The 17,118-nt window shown below is 29.5% G+C and overlaps 1 protein-coding gene across 2 annotated transcripts in view; it reads left to right on the top strand.

Moving 5' to 3' along the window:
• Positions 1 to 5,854: 5,854 nt before the first annotated feature.
• Positions 5,855 to 17,118, top strand: part of LOC142331191 (protein 5NUC-like) — a 121,287-nt gene continuing 110,023 nt past the window's right edge. For both annotated transcript variants that reach the window (XM_075376923.1, XM_075376924.1), the window contains exon 1: positions 5,855 to 6,048. The gene's annotated coding sequence lies outside the window, so the exon portion shown is untranslated. The remainder of the gene's footprint in view (positions 6,049 to 17,118) is intronic.

A 17,118-nucleotide genomic window follows, 5' to 3' on the forward strand; every position in this document is an offset into this window, starting at 1 on the left:
AGACTTTACTACTACGCCACGGAGACCGGCGAATAATTATTGTGTTACATTAAAAAAGCGCATTAAAAATATTTAATAAATTATTATATAGAAAAATACCTCTAATCATTCTATCTTAATTTGAAATTTTTTTTTTTACTTATATGTTAAAAAAATAAAAATAAAACAGGCTGTTAGGAAAGTATTATATGCTTTTTATACGTGATTTAAATAAGCTTTACAGTTTATCTTTATTGCCTAGTTTTCATTGATAAATAATAATTGTTATTAATAGTTTCAATAATATAATTAATTATGTATTAAACTTGATTCAATAAACGTGAAAATATAATTATAATTTTCACAGTTACAGTAATGATCCGGTGTTTTAGTAATTAATAAAGTAAATTAATTTCATTTTTTTAACGATAAAAATTAATTTTTAAATAATTAAATTAAAAATATCGATTTACATTTAGATAAAATATATTTCTATTTTTGTTTTTTCTTTACAACAGAAAAAGCAACATACATCGGTGATCATCTATTATTTAAGAAATAAAACTGGTACAAAAAAAAAATTGGTAAGTTATGAAAAGATTTAACTATAAATCCCATTTCTATAGTTACACTGAATTAATTGTAAGTACCATCTGTTTTAGAGTTCTAAAACAAAATAACATTTGCAGATCCTTACACTACTGAAATCTGTAAGGATTGCAATCCTTAAGACTTTTTATTAGAGCTATTACATGTATAGAGGTAGATTCATAATTTTATTAGATATTTTATTACTTTTCAGTACTGTTATCTATAATATGAATGGTTTTATGAAATTAACTTTTTTTTGCGATCGGAAAATTATCTTCGAGTTTTGGGCCATGGATTCTTAAAATTCTTTTATCAATTTTTAATATATTAATATCGTTTCACTATTTTTCTTTTTTTTTTACTTAATTTTTTTCGTTTAGAGTTCACACAGGTATAATTTTTTTGGGGTTCCATGTTTTAGAAACGGATTTTGAAAATAAATATTAATAACTCACCATAGAGAGAAAAGAAGGAGACAGAGGAACCATAAACAAAATCAATCATAAGAAAATGAAATAAAGACAGATATTTCATCCGTCCTAAAAAAATCTGCCTACATACAACGATAGTGAAAGCAGACAAAAACTATACACCCCTTGTCATATTCTACATAAGCCTCGCAACAGACACCCACAATCACAACAAGAAAAGATGAAATAGTCACAGAAAACACTCCATGAAAAACATAGATACCACATCAGACAAGACCATATTAACGGAAAACAATTATACACCTGGTTATATGACGGTCAGCTGTTTCCCAAAACAGAAGGTTTCCTACTTGCCATCTAAGACCAAGTCACAGCATTCCAAAATTATATAATCGGCGCCCCATCCACCATAAATGATTTATGCAAGAATTGCCTCAAAAAAATAAACAGTTGAACACATAACAAGTGGATGCATAACTCTAATCTGAACCGAATACATAGCCAAACATAACGCGCCAGCTAAAGTAGTACATCAATCACTAGCTACAACATACAAACTCACTGAAAACGCTAATCCTCAATACAAATACACACCAACATTTATACTAGAAAATACTTATTAAATTATTATTTTTTTTTTATTAAAGACTATCCTGGTATGCCGAAATTCACACGGATAAAGCAATTCCCGTTAATAGATACCTACCAATCAAAAAAGAAAAAATAACCTAACTAATCAATATTGCATCCCAATGATTTAAACATCCAAACCAAATACACCAAAAAAAAAAAAAAATAATAATTCGGTAATGAAACTGAAATAAATGTTACCTTTTAGCTTGACATAAATCTTTAATATGAGATGCAATACTTGAAAACTAGCTAAATAATTTGAGATAGTACTGGAAAAAGAAGCATTTTATGGAAAAAAATATTAGTGTATATTAATACTAAATCAAAAATTTCAACATCCTTTTGTTGTGGGAGGTACGTACGTATATATATATATGTCACGGCGAAAATAATTAAAATAGATTCACGGGTAGTCAAAATGGATATTTCCGTTGAAATCTAAAAACCGAAGTGTTTCGCGATCACAATACTTCCTTTATTTTGTACAAGAAAGTAAAAATATTAGTATATATAATATCTAATTATAAAAATAATCGTAAAACCTTTTACAAAATTCAAAATAAATTTTTATATATTGTGAATAACGAAATTTTGGTATAACTTTTTAAAAAAATATACAAAAATTGATATATATTAAAGTATTTCTGTAAATTCGTTTGATACAAAATTCGGATAACATAAATACAAGAGCTACATCATTACTAGCTCATATTTTTTAAGATTTACTTTTTTTTTCTCTAGAATTAAAGGTATATTTATTTACTTCAGTATTGCTTTTAAAAATCTTGACTGCATCTTATAATCAATAGCAAATATTAGAATATTACAATAGAATTTTAACGAACAAGGAAAAAATAATTCAAAATATTACAAGTATTTCCTTTACGAATAGGTCACATATCGCTTTGATTTATGGTTTTTAGCTTTTTATTACACGCTTCGACTTATATAATTTGAAGATAAAAAAAGATCGAATTGATAATGCACAGGATGTCATGGTTATAAATAGTTACGTATTTGCAAAAAGCAATTATTTTTTTTAATTCTTATAACAAATACTGATGTATATTTTATGTGCTGTAGTAAATAATCGAAGTTTTTCATTTCTAATTAAACAATTCTTCTGTTCAGTTTTAAATTTTCGTCGCGTTTTACCATAAATGTTACTTAAGTTTTAAATGGATTTGAACCGTTTTGTATGACATATTCGTGTAAGAGAAATTTATTATGACAAAAATTAAAACAATACACTTTTTTTTTTATAAAAGCTGCAAGAGCTGTTCACACATTTTTAGTTTTAAAAGACAAGTAAAGTTATTAACCACTAATAAACACTTAACAATTATAAGGTATTTACTTATCAGTCGTTTTTTTTTTTTTTTTTATTATAGATTATAAATTACATTCGAGTAAATTAAAATTTATTTTAAGCAAAATAAACCTTCCTCTCGGAATGGTTTCGCCATAACTATTGTTAGTAACAAATCATATAGTTGTTAAATATTTAACTATAACTAGTGGGAATTTTTGTGGCACTTTACAATTACCTAAGTTTTTTCGTACCTAATAAAACTAAGATACAACTTATATAGATAAAAATACTGTATTTAAGAAAATATTTAAATATCTGTTGAATCTACTAAAAATTCCCTTTCGAAACGCCGGATAGCGAAGGTAGATTTCACTGGTGCTACGTAGGGGATAAAAATGTATTTCCATCTTAAAGTTAAGAAAAATTTCAAATGTACTCAATACAACAATGACTGCACGTGAAAAAAAGTTTCACATGTTTATCATACAAGTACCACCTTCTTACAGTTCCAGCAATATTTTGGTCATCCCTTCCGCTAAGGTTTAGTCATATAAAAAATTGTTACAGACAAAAGTTTTAGGTAATGTTTAGAGAACTAACGACTACTTTAAACCGATTCGATATTGTACCTATTAAGGGAGGTATGGTTTTTTCGTCTTCGAAACCCCATTTTTTATTATGAGCCCCTGGGCAAATGGTTGATGATATCAAAAAACTTTACTTACATATGTTTTAGGCCTTATGCAAAGAATAGTAGGAACTTTAAACGAATTTAATATTTTAATTAATAAGAAAGTTATAGAAATTTTTTTTTTAAAAAGCTCCCCCCAATTTTCATCCCCCTGGTCCAATTTTGTCCATTGACCACCTTGACCCAGATTTTGGGTTGTTATATTTTATGTATAAATTTGAAAGTGATTGGCGCAAAATTACGGCAGTTACCGTTTCTACAAGAAAGTGAAATATATAGATACGAGTTGTGTGAGAAAAGTAATGAGATTGGTAACACTGCGAGCGATCTTTCAACGCTGTGTCTACCGGTCTGTGCTAGACCGGTTTGTTCATCTCTTTCACAAGCTCAGTTCGAGTTTCAACTCCGTTCAGCCAACACATTATTTTTGACAGCGCCATCAGTGAAGTTGTGTTTTTGTTGTGTGTTACGAAAATGAAGCATCGGAATTTAGCGCAACGGTGCAATCAAGTTTTGTGTTAAACTTGGGGAATCCCCGACCTTTGAAAAGTTGAAACAGGCCTATGGGGAACATTGCTTATCAAGAGCACAAGTTTTCCGCTGGCAGAAATCATTTTTGGAAAGCCGAGAACACGTTGAAGATCAACCTCGCTGAGGGAGACCTTCAACTTCAAAATCTGACGAAAACGTTGAGCGTGTTCTTGTGAGATCAGACCGTCGTTTAACAATAAGTATGATGAGCGAACAGTTAAATTTAAACACTTTCAACGTACATCAAATTTTGACAGACGATTTGGACATGCGAAAGGTTTGGGCGGAATTGGTGCCGAAAAAACCTTACAACGGAACAGAAGGACAATCGAAGAAACGTGTGCGTTGATCTTCTTGAGAAGATTGACAATGACCAAGAATTCTTCAATCGTGTGATCACAGATGATGAATCCTGGATATTTCAGTACGATCCTGAAACAAAGCGGCAAAGCAAAGAGTGGCACACTCCGTCATCTCCTCGACCGACAAAATGTCGAATGAGCAAATCAAAGATCAAAACCGTGCCGATTTGCTTTTTTGACAGTAGGAGTAACGTGCATAAAAAATTTGTTCGTCCAGGACAAACTGTCAACCAAGTGTTTTACAAAGGTGTCCTTGAAAGGCTCAGGAAAAGAATGATTCGCGTGAGACCAGATATTGCAGACAAGTGGGTGCTTCATCGTGACAATGCCTCGTGTTACATGGCCATCTCCATCACGGAATTTTTGACCTCGAAACGAATTCCTACGGTTCCTCAAATTCCTATTCACCTGATTTGAGTCCTTGTGATATTTTCCTTTTCCCGAAATTGAAAAATGTCTTAAAGGACGTCATTTTGTAACTCTGGAGAACATTCAAAAGACTGTGACCAACTAGTTAAAAGCCTTACTAGTTGAAACCTTCCAGCGCTGCTACCAGGAGTGGGAATAACGATTCTGTCGGTGTATAGCTGCCCAAGGGAACTACTTTGAAGGGAATAATATTGTTGTTTGAAAAAAATAAAAATTTTGGTAAGTAAAAAGTCAATCTCATTACTTTTCTCACATACCTAGTATATATAAAACTTTAAACTGACGCTGGTTTTTGGGTCTGGGGGATGTGAAACGCGAAGATATGTTGAAATTCTCCGAAACTCGAATCGTGGTCCCCATTACAATACGTAGCTTTCTTATTAAATCTACCTAAAAATGAGTTATAAACGAGAAATTAAAAAAAGAAATTCAATTTACTACTTTTTTAATATGCAGTCTTAATATATTAAAATAAAGTTGTAAATCAAACTGTCATCATTTTATAACGGATTATATTTATAAACTGTTTTTAGTTCCATTAATATATTTTGCATCCACAAATGCACGCGCGCGCAGATATCAATTAATATAATATACACCACACACGAGGGAGAACAAACAAAAAGAGAGAGTGAGAAAGAGAAAAATATATATATACGCGTATATTATGAGAAGTAAAAAGAAAAAAAAAACATGTGGTTGTTATAAGAGATATTGCACTTCCTTCCTTACTCTTATATGTCATTCATAATTATATAAAAGATGTATGATTACAGAAATGAACTGATCTACAGTCGGTAGTACGATTAAGACCTTGATATTTTTGCGCATGCGCAAAAGCTTTCTTACTTGCTCTTTTATTATTACTACTATTAGTATTACTAGTATTATTAGTATCCTTGCAAGTGGTAGACGAGTTAGTTGGCGGTTGTCTGTCTGTCGGTTAGTATTTACTTCTTGGTTAAACCGGTATGCGGTGTTTGTAAAAAGTGCCCCAGTGAACCAGACATGCTTTATTCTCAGTATAAAAGAGTTTAATTTTAATTGGTTCCAGTGTCGTAGTTAATATTTGTCGATTTTTAAAATAAGGTAACAGAAATTTTAATTATTTTATATAAATAATTTTATTCTAATCTTAATGATAATATATACATTTATTTATTTTATTTACAAACAATTTATTATTATTTTTTAATACTCTTGTGCTCAGTTTCATTTATATGTTTAGTGTTTTATCAATTTCATTTGTTTTTAATTAATAAAATGGCAATAAAGCTGAACAGAATTATTGTTTTATGATTTATTTAAATCATAATTAAATATAATGACGTACATTTATGGTTTTATCTAAGATTTGTTGAAGTGAAGCTTTAAATTGTTTTTTTATTATTTTAATTTATTTTCTACATATCCAGCAATATTCATAAATTATAATAAAAATTAAACAACAAAAAAAATCAAACTTTGATAAAAATATCCTCTGATTTTGGTATATTTATATTTTTTTTATATGAAATTTGTTTACTTCAGAATGTTTCCTTTAATTCAGACTTGTAAATAACTTTTATTAAATTTTATAAAAATAAAATTCTCATTTCAATTTATTTACCCTTTTCATCCTCAGGTTTTAATTTTTTTATACATTACAAATAAATACAATTCATTTCATTTTCATTTATCGATAGCTGTAGTAATTTAATTAAGTAGAATATAGATGAGTTAATTAATAATTGTTCGGCTTTCTCTCTTTCAAGACATTAACAGACATTCAACACGTCTATTCATTGTTCCGAGGAAATAGATTGTAAACAAAATAAAATTATTTATTGATTTTGTATTTATACATTTTTTTTTTTTGTTTGTACAAGGTTTATTGAGCCAGTACAATAAAAGCGAAGCGGTTAAAAATGAGTTAAAGAAAAACCAAGACCTGAATTTTAGTTACTATTTTTAGTGAATATGCACTGATACAAATTTACAGTAAAAAGTAATAGAAAACTTTAATATTTCCAGTTGGTTGAATAAAAAGTAGATAGAAATGAAGAGGTAATTAATTTATTTAGCAAGTGAAGTTTCAAATATTTTTGTTACAGCATAATTTCCTTCTTTTTTATGTATTTTTTTACAGGTAATTTTACTGTAAATTACTTACTCATGATTTCATAAAAAAATAAAGTTATTAAAATATTACACGAATTTTATTTCCCGGTAATTTCCTGTTATTTTATCCTTAATGTAGGCTTACATGTAATTATTTAAAAAAGTTAAGTGTTGTTTTTTTTTTACTTATTTGTTGAAGCTAGTTATCTCCTACAACATTTCGTTAAGACGCAAGAAAATGTTCACTATTTGAAATTTACTTTTTTTTTATTAACAAGTGAGAATTAAAGATAAAATTAATTAGTTTTTGATTTTATGAGTTAATTCACCTCATAAGCTTACGAAGCTTGTACCTTGGAATAAGGAAATGCAATTTTGTATTATATAAAAAATATCATGCATGATCGGGATTCAAACCAGGAACCCTCGGATTATAGAACAAAACGCTACTATTCTGCCACGGAGATCTGAAAATTCCTTTAAAATATTTTTTGATTCTTCCATTTCTAATACTAAATATTATAATTAAAAACCGTTATAGTCTAAATAAAAATTCTTAGAAATTCAATAACATAAATGAATGGTTATACCAAGGGTAAACTATATTTTGTTACCTGGCATCATGTTTTATTTAATCGTAGGCAACAGGTTACTGAAGAAAAATTTATTGCCTATGGCCATATGTATTGGGTTATACTGTATAGGTTATATTCTGGTTTTAAAATAGACTGTTAAAATTATTTTTTCAAACGAGTGTTAAGTTTAAAAATTAAATTTTCTTTATTCAAAACATTTAAATCAATGCATTATTATTATTTCATAATAATATTATTTATTATATGTATATATAGATCCCTGTGTTCATATATATGAGGGATCTGTCGAAGAAATGGAACGAATTTCAGGATATGTTCTATAAATAAAAATATGCGTGAACTTCATTTTTGAAGTTCACGCTTCACGCGTTTTGAAAGTAGTATTTAATAAATATTTAACAAAAATAAAAAAACAAATTTTTTTTATTAAAAAAAAACAAATTATAAATACAATAATTACGAAATACAAGTGAAACTTTCTGCTAAATAATTTTTTTTTATCGAATATAGCTTGAATAAGTATATTAAAGGGAAAAGTATAGTGGTCACGGCAAAAAATGAGAATCCGTTTTTTGCAAATCTTTAAATTTTTGGATCAACTATTTCATCTAGACAAAACAAAAATATCTAGTTTTGTGAGTCACACCACTTTTGGTCTTATATCTTAAGACTGACCAAATCAATTTTCTTCAAATTTGGTTAAAATATTTATATAAATGGGGCACTGATCATATTAATTTTTTTTTCAATATTCGTTAAGGGGGTTGAAAGGTATCGCAAAAAAAAACAATTTTGATTCTCTACAGAGGCATTTTAGAAAAAAAATTTTTTAAAACAATTATTCTATCTACAATGCATATATATACTTAATCAAAAAAACAAACTTTTTCAAAAAATGAACACCATCTCTCATAATTAAACATATGTTTTTTCCTCAATGTCCCTTCGGTTTGAACATTTTTTTATATTTCTAAAAAATTTATACTTCAATAGAGCTGTCAAGAAATGTATACCATTTATTTTTAAATTATAGAACCCCAAACGTAAAATACAGTAAAGTTTTTGAAAATGGTTTTTTTCTTAGTTTAGTCTCTATTTGAAGAGGGTCTTGAGGAAAATTTTACTTAAGCAAATTTAATTAACTTATCCTTATAAATATTTTTAGAAAAATGTTTCTTAAACTTTATTCTCTTCTCTATTTTATATATATTAACTCTTAATTTTTATTAGTAATAACTGGGAAAATCAAACAATACTTCGCCAGCTTTTATTTTTATATAATTTAACTAAATAAAGAAAAACTTCTCATTGCTATTAAACAATCATCGGAATGTGTTTTGATGCCCTGAGTTACTAAATAATACAGTATTAATATATCAGAGGTGCCAATATCAAATCTTTATATACTGTTTCTTTCATTCTCTAACCAACTTGTTAACGTAAATATTAAAATTAAGAGGTAACAAACAGCATCCTTAAATTTACCCCTATTAAATTTTTTCTTTTTTTTATCAGTGGGCTGGTTCTGCGTCGAAGCATTGCGCAGCCTCAGTGGGTACCTTGGCGTCTAACATCCAGGGGGACTCCATGAGATCCGACTATGCGCGCTCCACAGAGGATCTCCTCGCTGGCCAGGACTCGGTCCATTTTACGTTACCTCAACTCTAACCGGTACCCCTCCGTGAGCGTGGGCTCCAGCCGGGACTACGGTCTTTTCTTTCCAAGAATCAAGAACTCCCTTGAATCCCGATCTTTAGTCTTAAGAATCCACGTAGTTAACTTCACAGCCGATTCCCACTGTCTCCTTCCAGTTAGCATATATTCACAGGTCAATTCAGGGGTGAGTCAACTCAGCCCTAAAACCAGTCAGACAACCTCCCACCTATTACACCAAAAAATAGTATGTTCAGGTGTGTCTAACATGCTACAGTACCTTCGCTTTGGTATAAGGAATCCCTCTTACCTAAGCGATGGAGGTAGGCTTCAAAATCCCCATGGTCAGTCAAAAGCTGGGAAAGGTAGAAGAAGCCCACCTCCCCAAAGCCTCGCTGCACCCAGTTATGTACTCGCGGTATTATTCGCCTCGTTCATTCTCCTGTTGCGGAGGCATTCCCTCGTTCTGCCATTCATCTAGTTGCACAAGTTTAGCCTCAGTCTTAGGCATGCTGTTGTATACGCGAATTAACATCTGAGCTCTCAGTTTCACTGGTGGAATACCAGTAATCACTTCAATAGCACTCCTAGATACAGTGCTATAGGAGGCTGTCACACTAATCGCCACACACCTTTGGATCGCCGATATCTTATCCACATTTTTCTTCTTCTGGAAAGCTTCAACCCAGGCTGGGGTCGCATAAATTATAATAGATGAGGACACCGCCAGAATATTAACCTCTTTCTATCTAGAAAGAGGTTAATTCTGGCAGTCCACGGTGGTTACTCATGAGCCGACTTAGTTTAGTAGTAGTCTCCTGAGCAGTCTCAGTAACCTTCTTGATGTGGCTCGACTCTAACCACACGCCGAGATGTTTTACAGAACACGGAGTGGGTATGTTGATGACTCCAATTCTAACCGACATATGAATAACCTCTCTGAGTCGCCTTAAACTTAAATTAGTATCAATTTTTTGTTTTGAGAATCTTAGTTTCTTGATAAAAAAAAATTAACACCTACTGTTGTTAGATACACAGTGAGATAAAAAGTGGGAATTTTTAAACTCCCTCTGTGTACGTTCCAAACTATCGTTGGTTTTGTAAACATTTTTATAGCTGTTAACCGTTCCACTGCTCCATGATGAGTGAGTGGGAAGGTTGCCTTTGCAAAAAAAGCAGTCCTATATTTATAACCCACCGGGTTGGTCTAGTGGTGAACGCGTCTTCCCAAATCAGCTGATTTGGAATTCGAGAGTTCCAGCGTTCAAATCCTAGTAAAGCCACTTATTTTTACACAGATTTGAATACTAGATCGTAGATATCGGTGTTCTTTGGTGGTTGGGTTTCAATTAACCACACATCTCAGCAATGGTCGAACTGAGATCGTACAAGACTACACTTCATTTACACTCATACATATCATCGTCATTCATCCTCTGAAGTATTATTTGAACGGTAGTTACCGGAGGTTAAACAGGAAAAAAAAAGAAGAAAGTCCTATATTTATGCCACTATGCATTTTAAAAGTTCCCGTTTTTTTGTGTTATTGTGTAATAAATATAAATCAGTTTTGTTAGGTGGAATAGAATAAGCTATTTTTTCCAAAATTATCAACACATCTTTTTGACCTTAAAACCATCTTAGAACGCGTTTTTTCAAAATAGATATGATTCCAAAACAAAGACAGATTTGTATTTTGAAGAATGTCATTTTTAAATAACATAATTATACAGAAAATATAAATTTTAACAAAATAATTCTTTTCTATTCTTCTATTTTTGTTGTAAACAAAAAGAAAAGAATAGAAGAAATTATAAAAATAATTATAAACTTCTAAGATCATGAATATAAGACGAAGATTAAAGAAAAAAAATGAATAGTTTAACAGAAAATATTCCGTTAGATTTAAGAACAGAGCGAGACTAAACAATTTGCTTAAGTAAAGCAATTATCAAGTTATTATTTCCATTACATGAACAAGTGTATACAAACAATTAGTTTAAATACTAGTATATTTAAATTGATATTTTATGATTATTTATTTTATTTTTGTATCAAGTTATACTTAATGTAAAAAAATAAAATTTTATTTTAATTTAAAAATTAACTTGTAACTAAATTTTCAAAACTATAAAAATGTATTTAAAATTTAATTATTTGTGTATGTATCAAAATAACTAAATAATCTTATTAATATTAGTTCAAAGTTTATATAAAAAGTATGGTTAAAAAAAATAAAAATATTATTTCGCATATTATACTGAATTTAGACTTCCATTGAAGTAGATATAATAAATCAGAAATTAAAGCTGGAATAAAGTAGGTTAAATATAATTTGGCTCAAAGCATCTACTGTCCTTATACATATAAGGGTTATAGTTAACAAAAAAAACAATAATTATAAACATGCATTATTTTTAGTTACATAAATGAATATCGATGTTTTCAGTTCGGTCTTTTATCGTACCTATTTTATAGAGAAAAATAGTACTACGTAGTTATTTTCCATAGAGTTGTATAATAATTTATTGCAAATACCTCTAATTGTAACTGCATGACACAAACCGTATTCTTAGGGTTTTATATAGAAATAAAACTGTCACTAAAGCTGTTTATAACAGCGTTATGACTGTCACTTAAACATTTCTCTTCTATTTATTTACATCATTCACATTTAGTATCTACTTTTGTGAAAATTTTTAATTTTTTTTGTCTTCAGTCATTTGACTGGTTTGATGCAGCTCTCCAAGACTAGTGCTAGTCGTTTCATTTTGTTATACCCCCTACATCCTACATCCTTAACAATCTGTTTTACGTATTTCAAACGTTGCCTGCCTGCAACGATTTCTTCTTAGGTCTTCTTTTCTTCTCAGGAACTCCGATCGTCAAGTTTCACTTCCATATAAAGCTTCGCTCCAAATACATACTTTCAAAAATCTTTTCCTGACGTTTAAATTAATTTTTAATGTTAAAAAAATTATATTTCTGACTGTAGACTCGTTTTACCTGTGCTATTCGGCATTTTATATCGCTTCTGCTTTGTCCATCTTTAGTAATTCTACTTCCCAAATAACAAAATTCTTCTACCTCCATACTCTTTTCTCTTTCTATTTTTACATCCAGTGGTCCATCTTCGTTTTGTCTACTACATTTCATCACTAAATTTGAATTACGTAAGTATATATGTAATAAAAAGCAATGTGAAAGAATTTTATTACTTCTTACGTTACTTAACAAAGATCTTGTATGATTAAATTTTTTGTAAAAACCGGAATATCAATACGAATTCTTCTATTTTTTTTATTTATTATTATTTAAGTAACCATTTCTAAATGAAATAGGATAAATTTAAAGACTAACTACTAGAATATTATGAATGGTTCAAAAGGCTGAAACTTGGGGAAAATATCTGGAAATGATTACCTATTAATTAAGCGTCTATGTAAACAAAATATTTTGAGTTTCACATGAATGTAAAATCAAGTTTGATCAAACGGGTCAAAAGAAGTTTTTAATTCCTTCTTTTTTTAATATGTTGAAGAAAAAGTTATGAGTAATGGAATGTAATTCTATGGGTTAACAAGAAAAAAATAAATAATCGGAGTAAAATAGACCACTCTTGATTTTTATTGTAATTGTAAAGCGATTTAATACACAAAAACCTCATAGGAAGGGATACAACATTTGTTTTATTCATCAATAAATTCCTAGATCTTTTCCATTAAACTCCGGAACAGTTTCTTTAGTAAAACGACAAGTTAAATGTTTACCTATTTCAGACATAATTTAAAATGATGTGCATAATTTATATTTAAATAGGATACTTATATATTTTCATAAAATTCAAAAATTGTTTTAAAAAAATTCCATCAATATTTTAATAATAACTTCAAGGAATATTAATTAATATCATTTAATTATTAAAGCAGTAGTTTTCTATTGTTTTGTCAACCTTCATGGCTGAGTGGTAACATCTTTGTTTTCTTCCGTAAATCGTTAGGTTCAAACCACGGTCAAGCTTGGCATATTTCATACCTTACAACATTTGTCATTAAATTATTATCTAAAGTTTTTTTAAATTAAATATTTTAATAAAGCCCTTCCTGCTTCCTAGCGTTATTATTACAAAGTAATATTATACATTATAAAAAAAATCACTTTACAACTTAGTGGACTTGTGTTTCTCCACAACATTATTAGTACAAAGAAATAGTTCACATTTAAAAAAATTCGGTTAAAACCTATTGCATTTACAACATGTCTCCCCTCAACCCTCTTGTTTTTCTTTTTCCTTTCCTACCACAAGTAAAATACGTACTAAAAACGTATTTTCCTCCAAACGTTCTACTTTTTCCTGTTTAGCCTCCGGTAATTACCGTTCGATAAAATATCTGTCAATCATTCCGAGCAGAACAAAAAAACCTGATGTGGATACCACAAGACTTCCTTGAACGCCTACTAAATTACATATACTCATTTCTTTAAAATTAAAAGTACATAAAATTGTATTTCATTAATAACTTCTGATATTTTTTCTTGTTATTATTAAATTATTATTTATTGTAAAACATTTTTTTAAATCAGAAGTTAATAATTATTTATATCAATATACTTAAATTAATAAAAAAAAATGATGTCGGATTCGAACCGATGTGTCTTCCCCTTGTAAGATCCAAATATCTCATTAATTACAATTATATTTGACTATAATTCTGGAACCAAAGAAAATAAGTACCAGTTTGTGGATGTCAAACTCCAGTAATGTGAATTAAAAAATAAATTCGGGGGGAACTGGCGAAAAAGGTTTTGTCGCCAGGGAGTCGAATCGTGGACACGTGCAGGGCCAGGGAGGTAGCCTCTTTGCTGAGGGCGTTCGGGTCCAGCAGATGGCTGAATTAGGACGTTCTGATGACGCATTGGGGACCCTTGAGGTTTGTGAGGTGGGCGCGCGATTCAGGGGGGTATGCGTGGGATGCATACCCGGACTCAGACGAGGTGATAGGGAAGGGAAGGTTAGCCTTCGTGGAGAGAGTCATCGTGGCAACCAGGAGGGATGTCGTGATGTCTCAATGATCGAAGAGGGATCCCGTCGGGGAGATCAGCTTTAAGCTTCACTAAAGGGGGGCTTGTTTTCAGCCACGTCACTTGGGACCGACCGAAGTAACGTCTTCTAGGCGGTTACCGGTTGCTCTCGTGGTTAAAAAAAGAAAAAAAGTTATGATACATCGTTAAAAATTAGTGCTTATTACTACAGTTAAGAAAAAGTACAAAGCCCAAATTATTTTTGATTTTGGGCTTTTTTGGCACTTTTGGTGCCAAAAGTACCCTTTTGATTGCAGTGAAAAGACATGTTAGATGTTACATCAGTCCTAAATCCATGATTTCAACATCCTACGGTTAATCGGTTTTGAGTTATACGAGGTCATAAGAACGTACCTACAGACCTCACGACAAAATTAGTTAAAATGGATTCAGGGAGTTTAAAATGGATATTTTCTTTGAAATTTGAAACCCGAAATTTTTCGCGATCACAATACTTCCTTTACTTCATACAAGGAAGTAAAAAACAACTCGATCTGTCCAGTAGAACTCCCACACAGAATGGAATTAAGTTTTCACCCCAATTATTTTTAATATATAAGTAGTTATATGGGATATATGTATTTTAAAATAAAAATATACGTAATGTAAAGAATTTAAAACACTAAATTGTCAATAAAAATAACTGCAATTATTTTATTATAGCAATCTCATTTGAGTTCAGTGGCCATCTAAAAATCCTATACAACAGATAATAATAATAGTACTGTTAAAGTTTACCCATGATATTGCAGTAACGTGAGTATATTACTGAAATATTTGCAACTGCGACTTTGAAACAGCAAGAAAACATTCTCATTTCTTTAGTACAGTAAATTCATCTATAGTTATTACTGAAAAACCTTTTACTTGTATTTTCTATTTATAGATAGTAATAATTTTTCATTTTCTGAAAATTACGATTTAAAAAAAAAAAAAGAAACTGTATTGTAATTCATCCAGTGTTCTTAATACGAATGCCATCTTATTTAAATATTACTTATAGACGTTCTTGAAATTCATCAACGTAAAAGCTTCTTTTTTCATATATTTACAGATTTTTACTACGATAAAACATTTTAAAATCAAACTTCGAAAAATTATTCAGAACGGTAAAAAATGAAATCAAATCCATTATGAAAAATATTTTATTAAGCCGTATTTTTCTGAAATAGGTTAAACCAAATTTTTGTTGCCGTATATTTTACCTGATACAAACTAGTTACAGAAAACAATGAGAAAAAGTAAAAGAAATTCATAAATTATCATTAATTTAATACGCAATATAAAATTATCAAATTTTACGTATAACAAACTAATTTTGCCGGTACCTTTGCTCAGTAATTATACTGCTTCAAATGAAGAACCCTTTATTACAGTGTTTATTCTCAAGAATCTGCGTATTAAATGTAGGTTAAACCGTTTACATTTTCATTTATTTTGATTTCATAAATTTTTAGATGTTACGAAACAATCAGGTTGTAAGAGATAAAGTTTAATTTATTATTTAAGACTCGTGTTAAATAAAAAAAGTACTAAAATTTTAGATAATTCTTCAAAAAGGTTGATAGAATGTTACATCATATATAACGTTCAAATTCTAATTTATAAAATTATACTTTGAAGTAAATATTATCTTATATTTTTACAAAATATTTTTAAAAACATTGTAGTTTTAATGTTAGAAGTTCAATTATTACGTTAGACGTTTTTCCAGTCTTCGAAATATTTGAGAAAATTAATTCCAATGCTATGACTAAATAATTTTTTTTTTTTTTAATATTATTTATAAATCAACAGAAGTGTTATTTTGCTATTATTGTATATTCTTTGTACTCCTTGAATAATTCTCAACATATGTACTAAAATATATTACATCTAATGAATCATTTTTAGTACATCAGTAAACCAGCAGAGTACATCAGCATTTTTTAAAGTATACATCAAAAAATGTAAAACCTTTTCATTAAAAAAAATCTGATATGTGCAACACATGAATTCCTTGTACGCCTATTAAATTACATTTACAAATTTTTTTTAAAATGAAAGGTACGTAAAATTTTATTTTATTAAAAACTTCTGATACTTTATTTTTTTTATTATTGAATTATTATTCATCGTGAAACTTTTTTTACAATGAGAGGTTAATAATTATTAATTAATCAATATATTTAAATTAAAAAAAAAAGAGATGAAAAGGAGATTCGAACGATGTGCCGACCTCTAAGATCCAAATATTTCATTAACTAAAATTTTATTTGACTATAACTCTGGAACTAATGAAAATAAGTACCAGTTATGATATATCGTTGAAAATCTGTCAATGAAGGCTTATTACTGCAGTTAAGAAAAAGTCCAAAATAAAAATTGTTTTGGATTTTGGGCCTTTTTCGACACTTTTGGTTCAGTCGACTGCAATCAAAAGGGGAGGTGCACAACTAGATGTTACAACAGTCCTAAATTCAAAATTTCAACATTCTACGGCTAATCGTTTTTGAGTTATTTGAAATACATACGTACGTACTTACTGACGTCAAGCCGAATCTAGTCAAAGTGGATTCAGAGATGGGCAAAATGGATATTTCCGTTGAAATCTGGAAACCGAAATTTTTCCCGATCACAATACTTCCTTTATTTCGTACAAGGTAGTAAAAAGAAATTATTTCAGGTCAGAGAATATGATTTAAAATGTATTATACAATCAGCCTTGTATATTTTAATAACATTTCAG

This window comes from Lycorma delicatula, chromosome 10 (genome assembly GCF_047948215.1).
Source record: "Lycorma delicatula isolate Av1 chromosome 10, ASM4794821v1, whole genome shotgun sequence".
Lineage (NCBI taxonomy): Eukaryota > Metazoa > Arthropoda > Insecta > Hemiptera > Fulgoridae > Lycorma > Lycorma delicatula.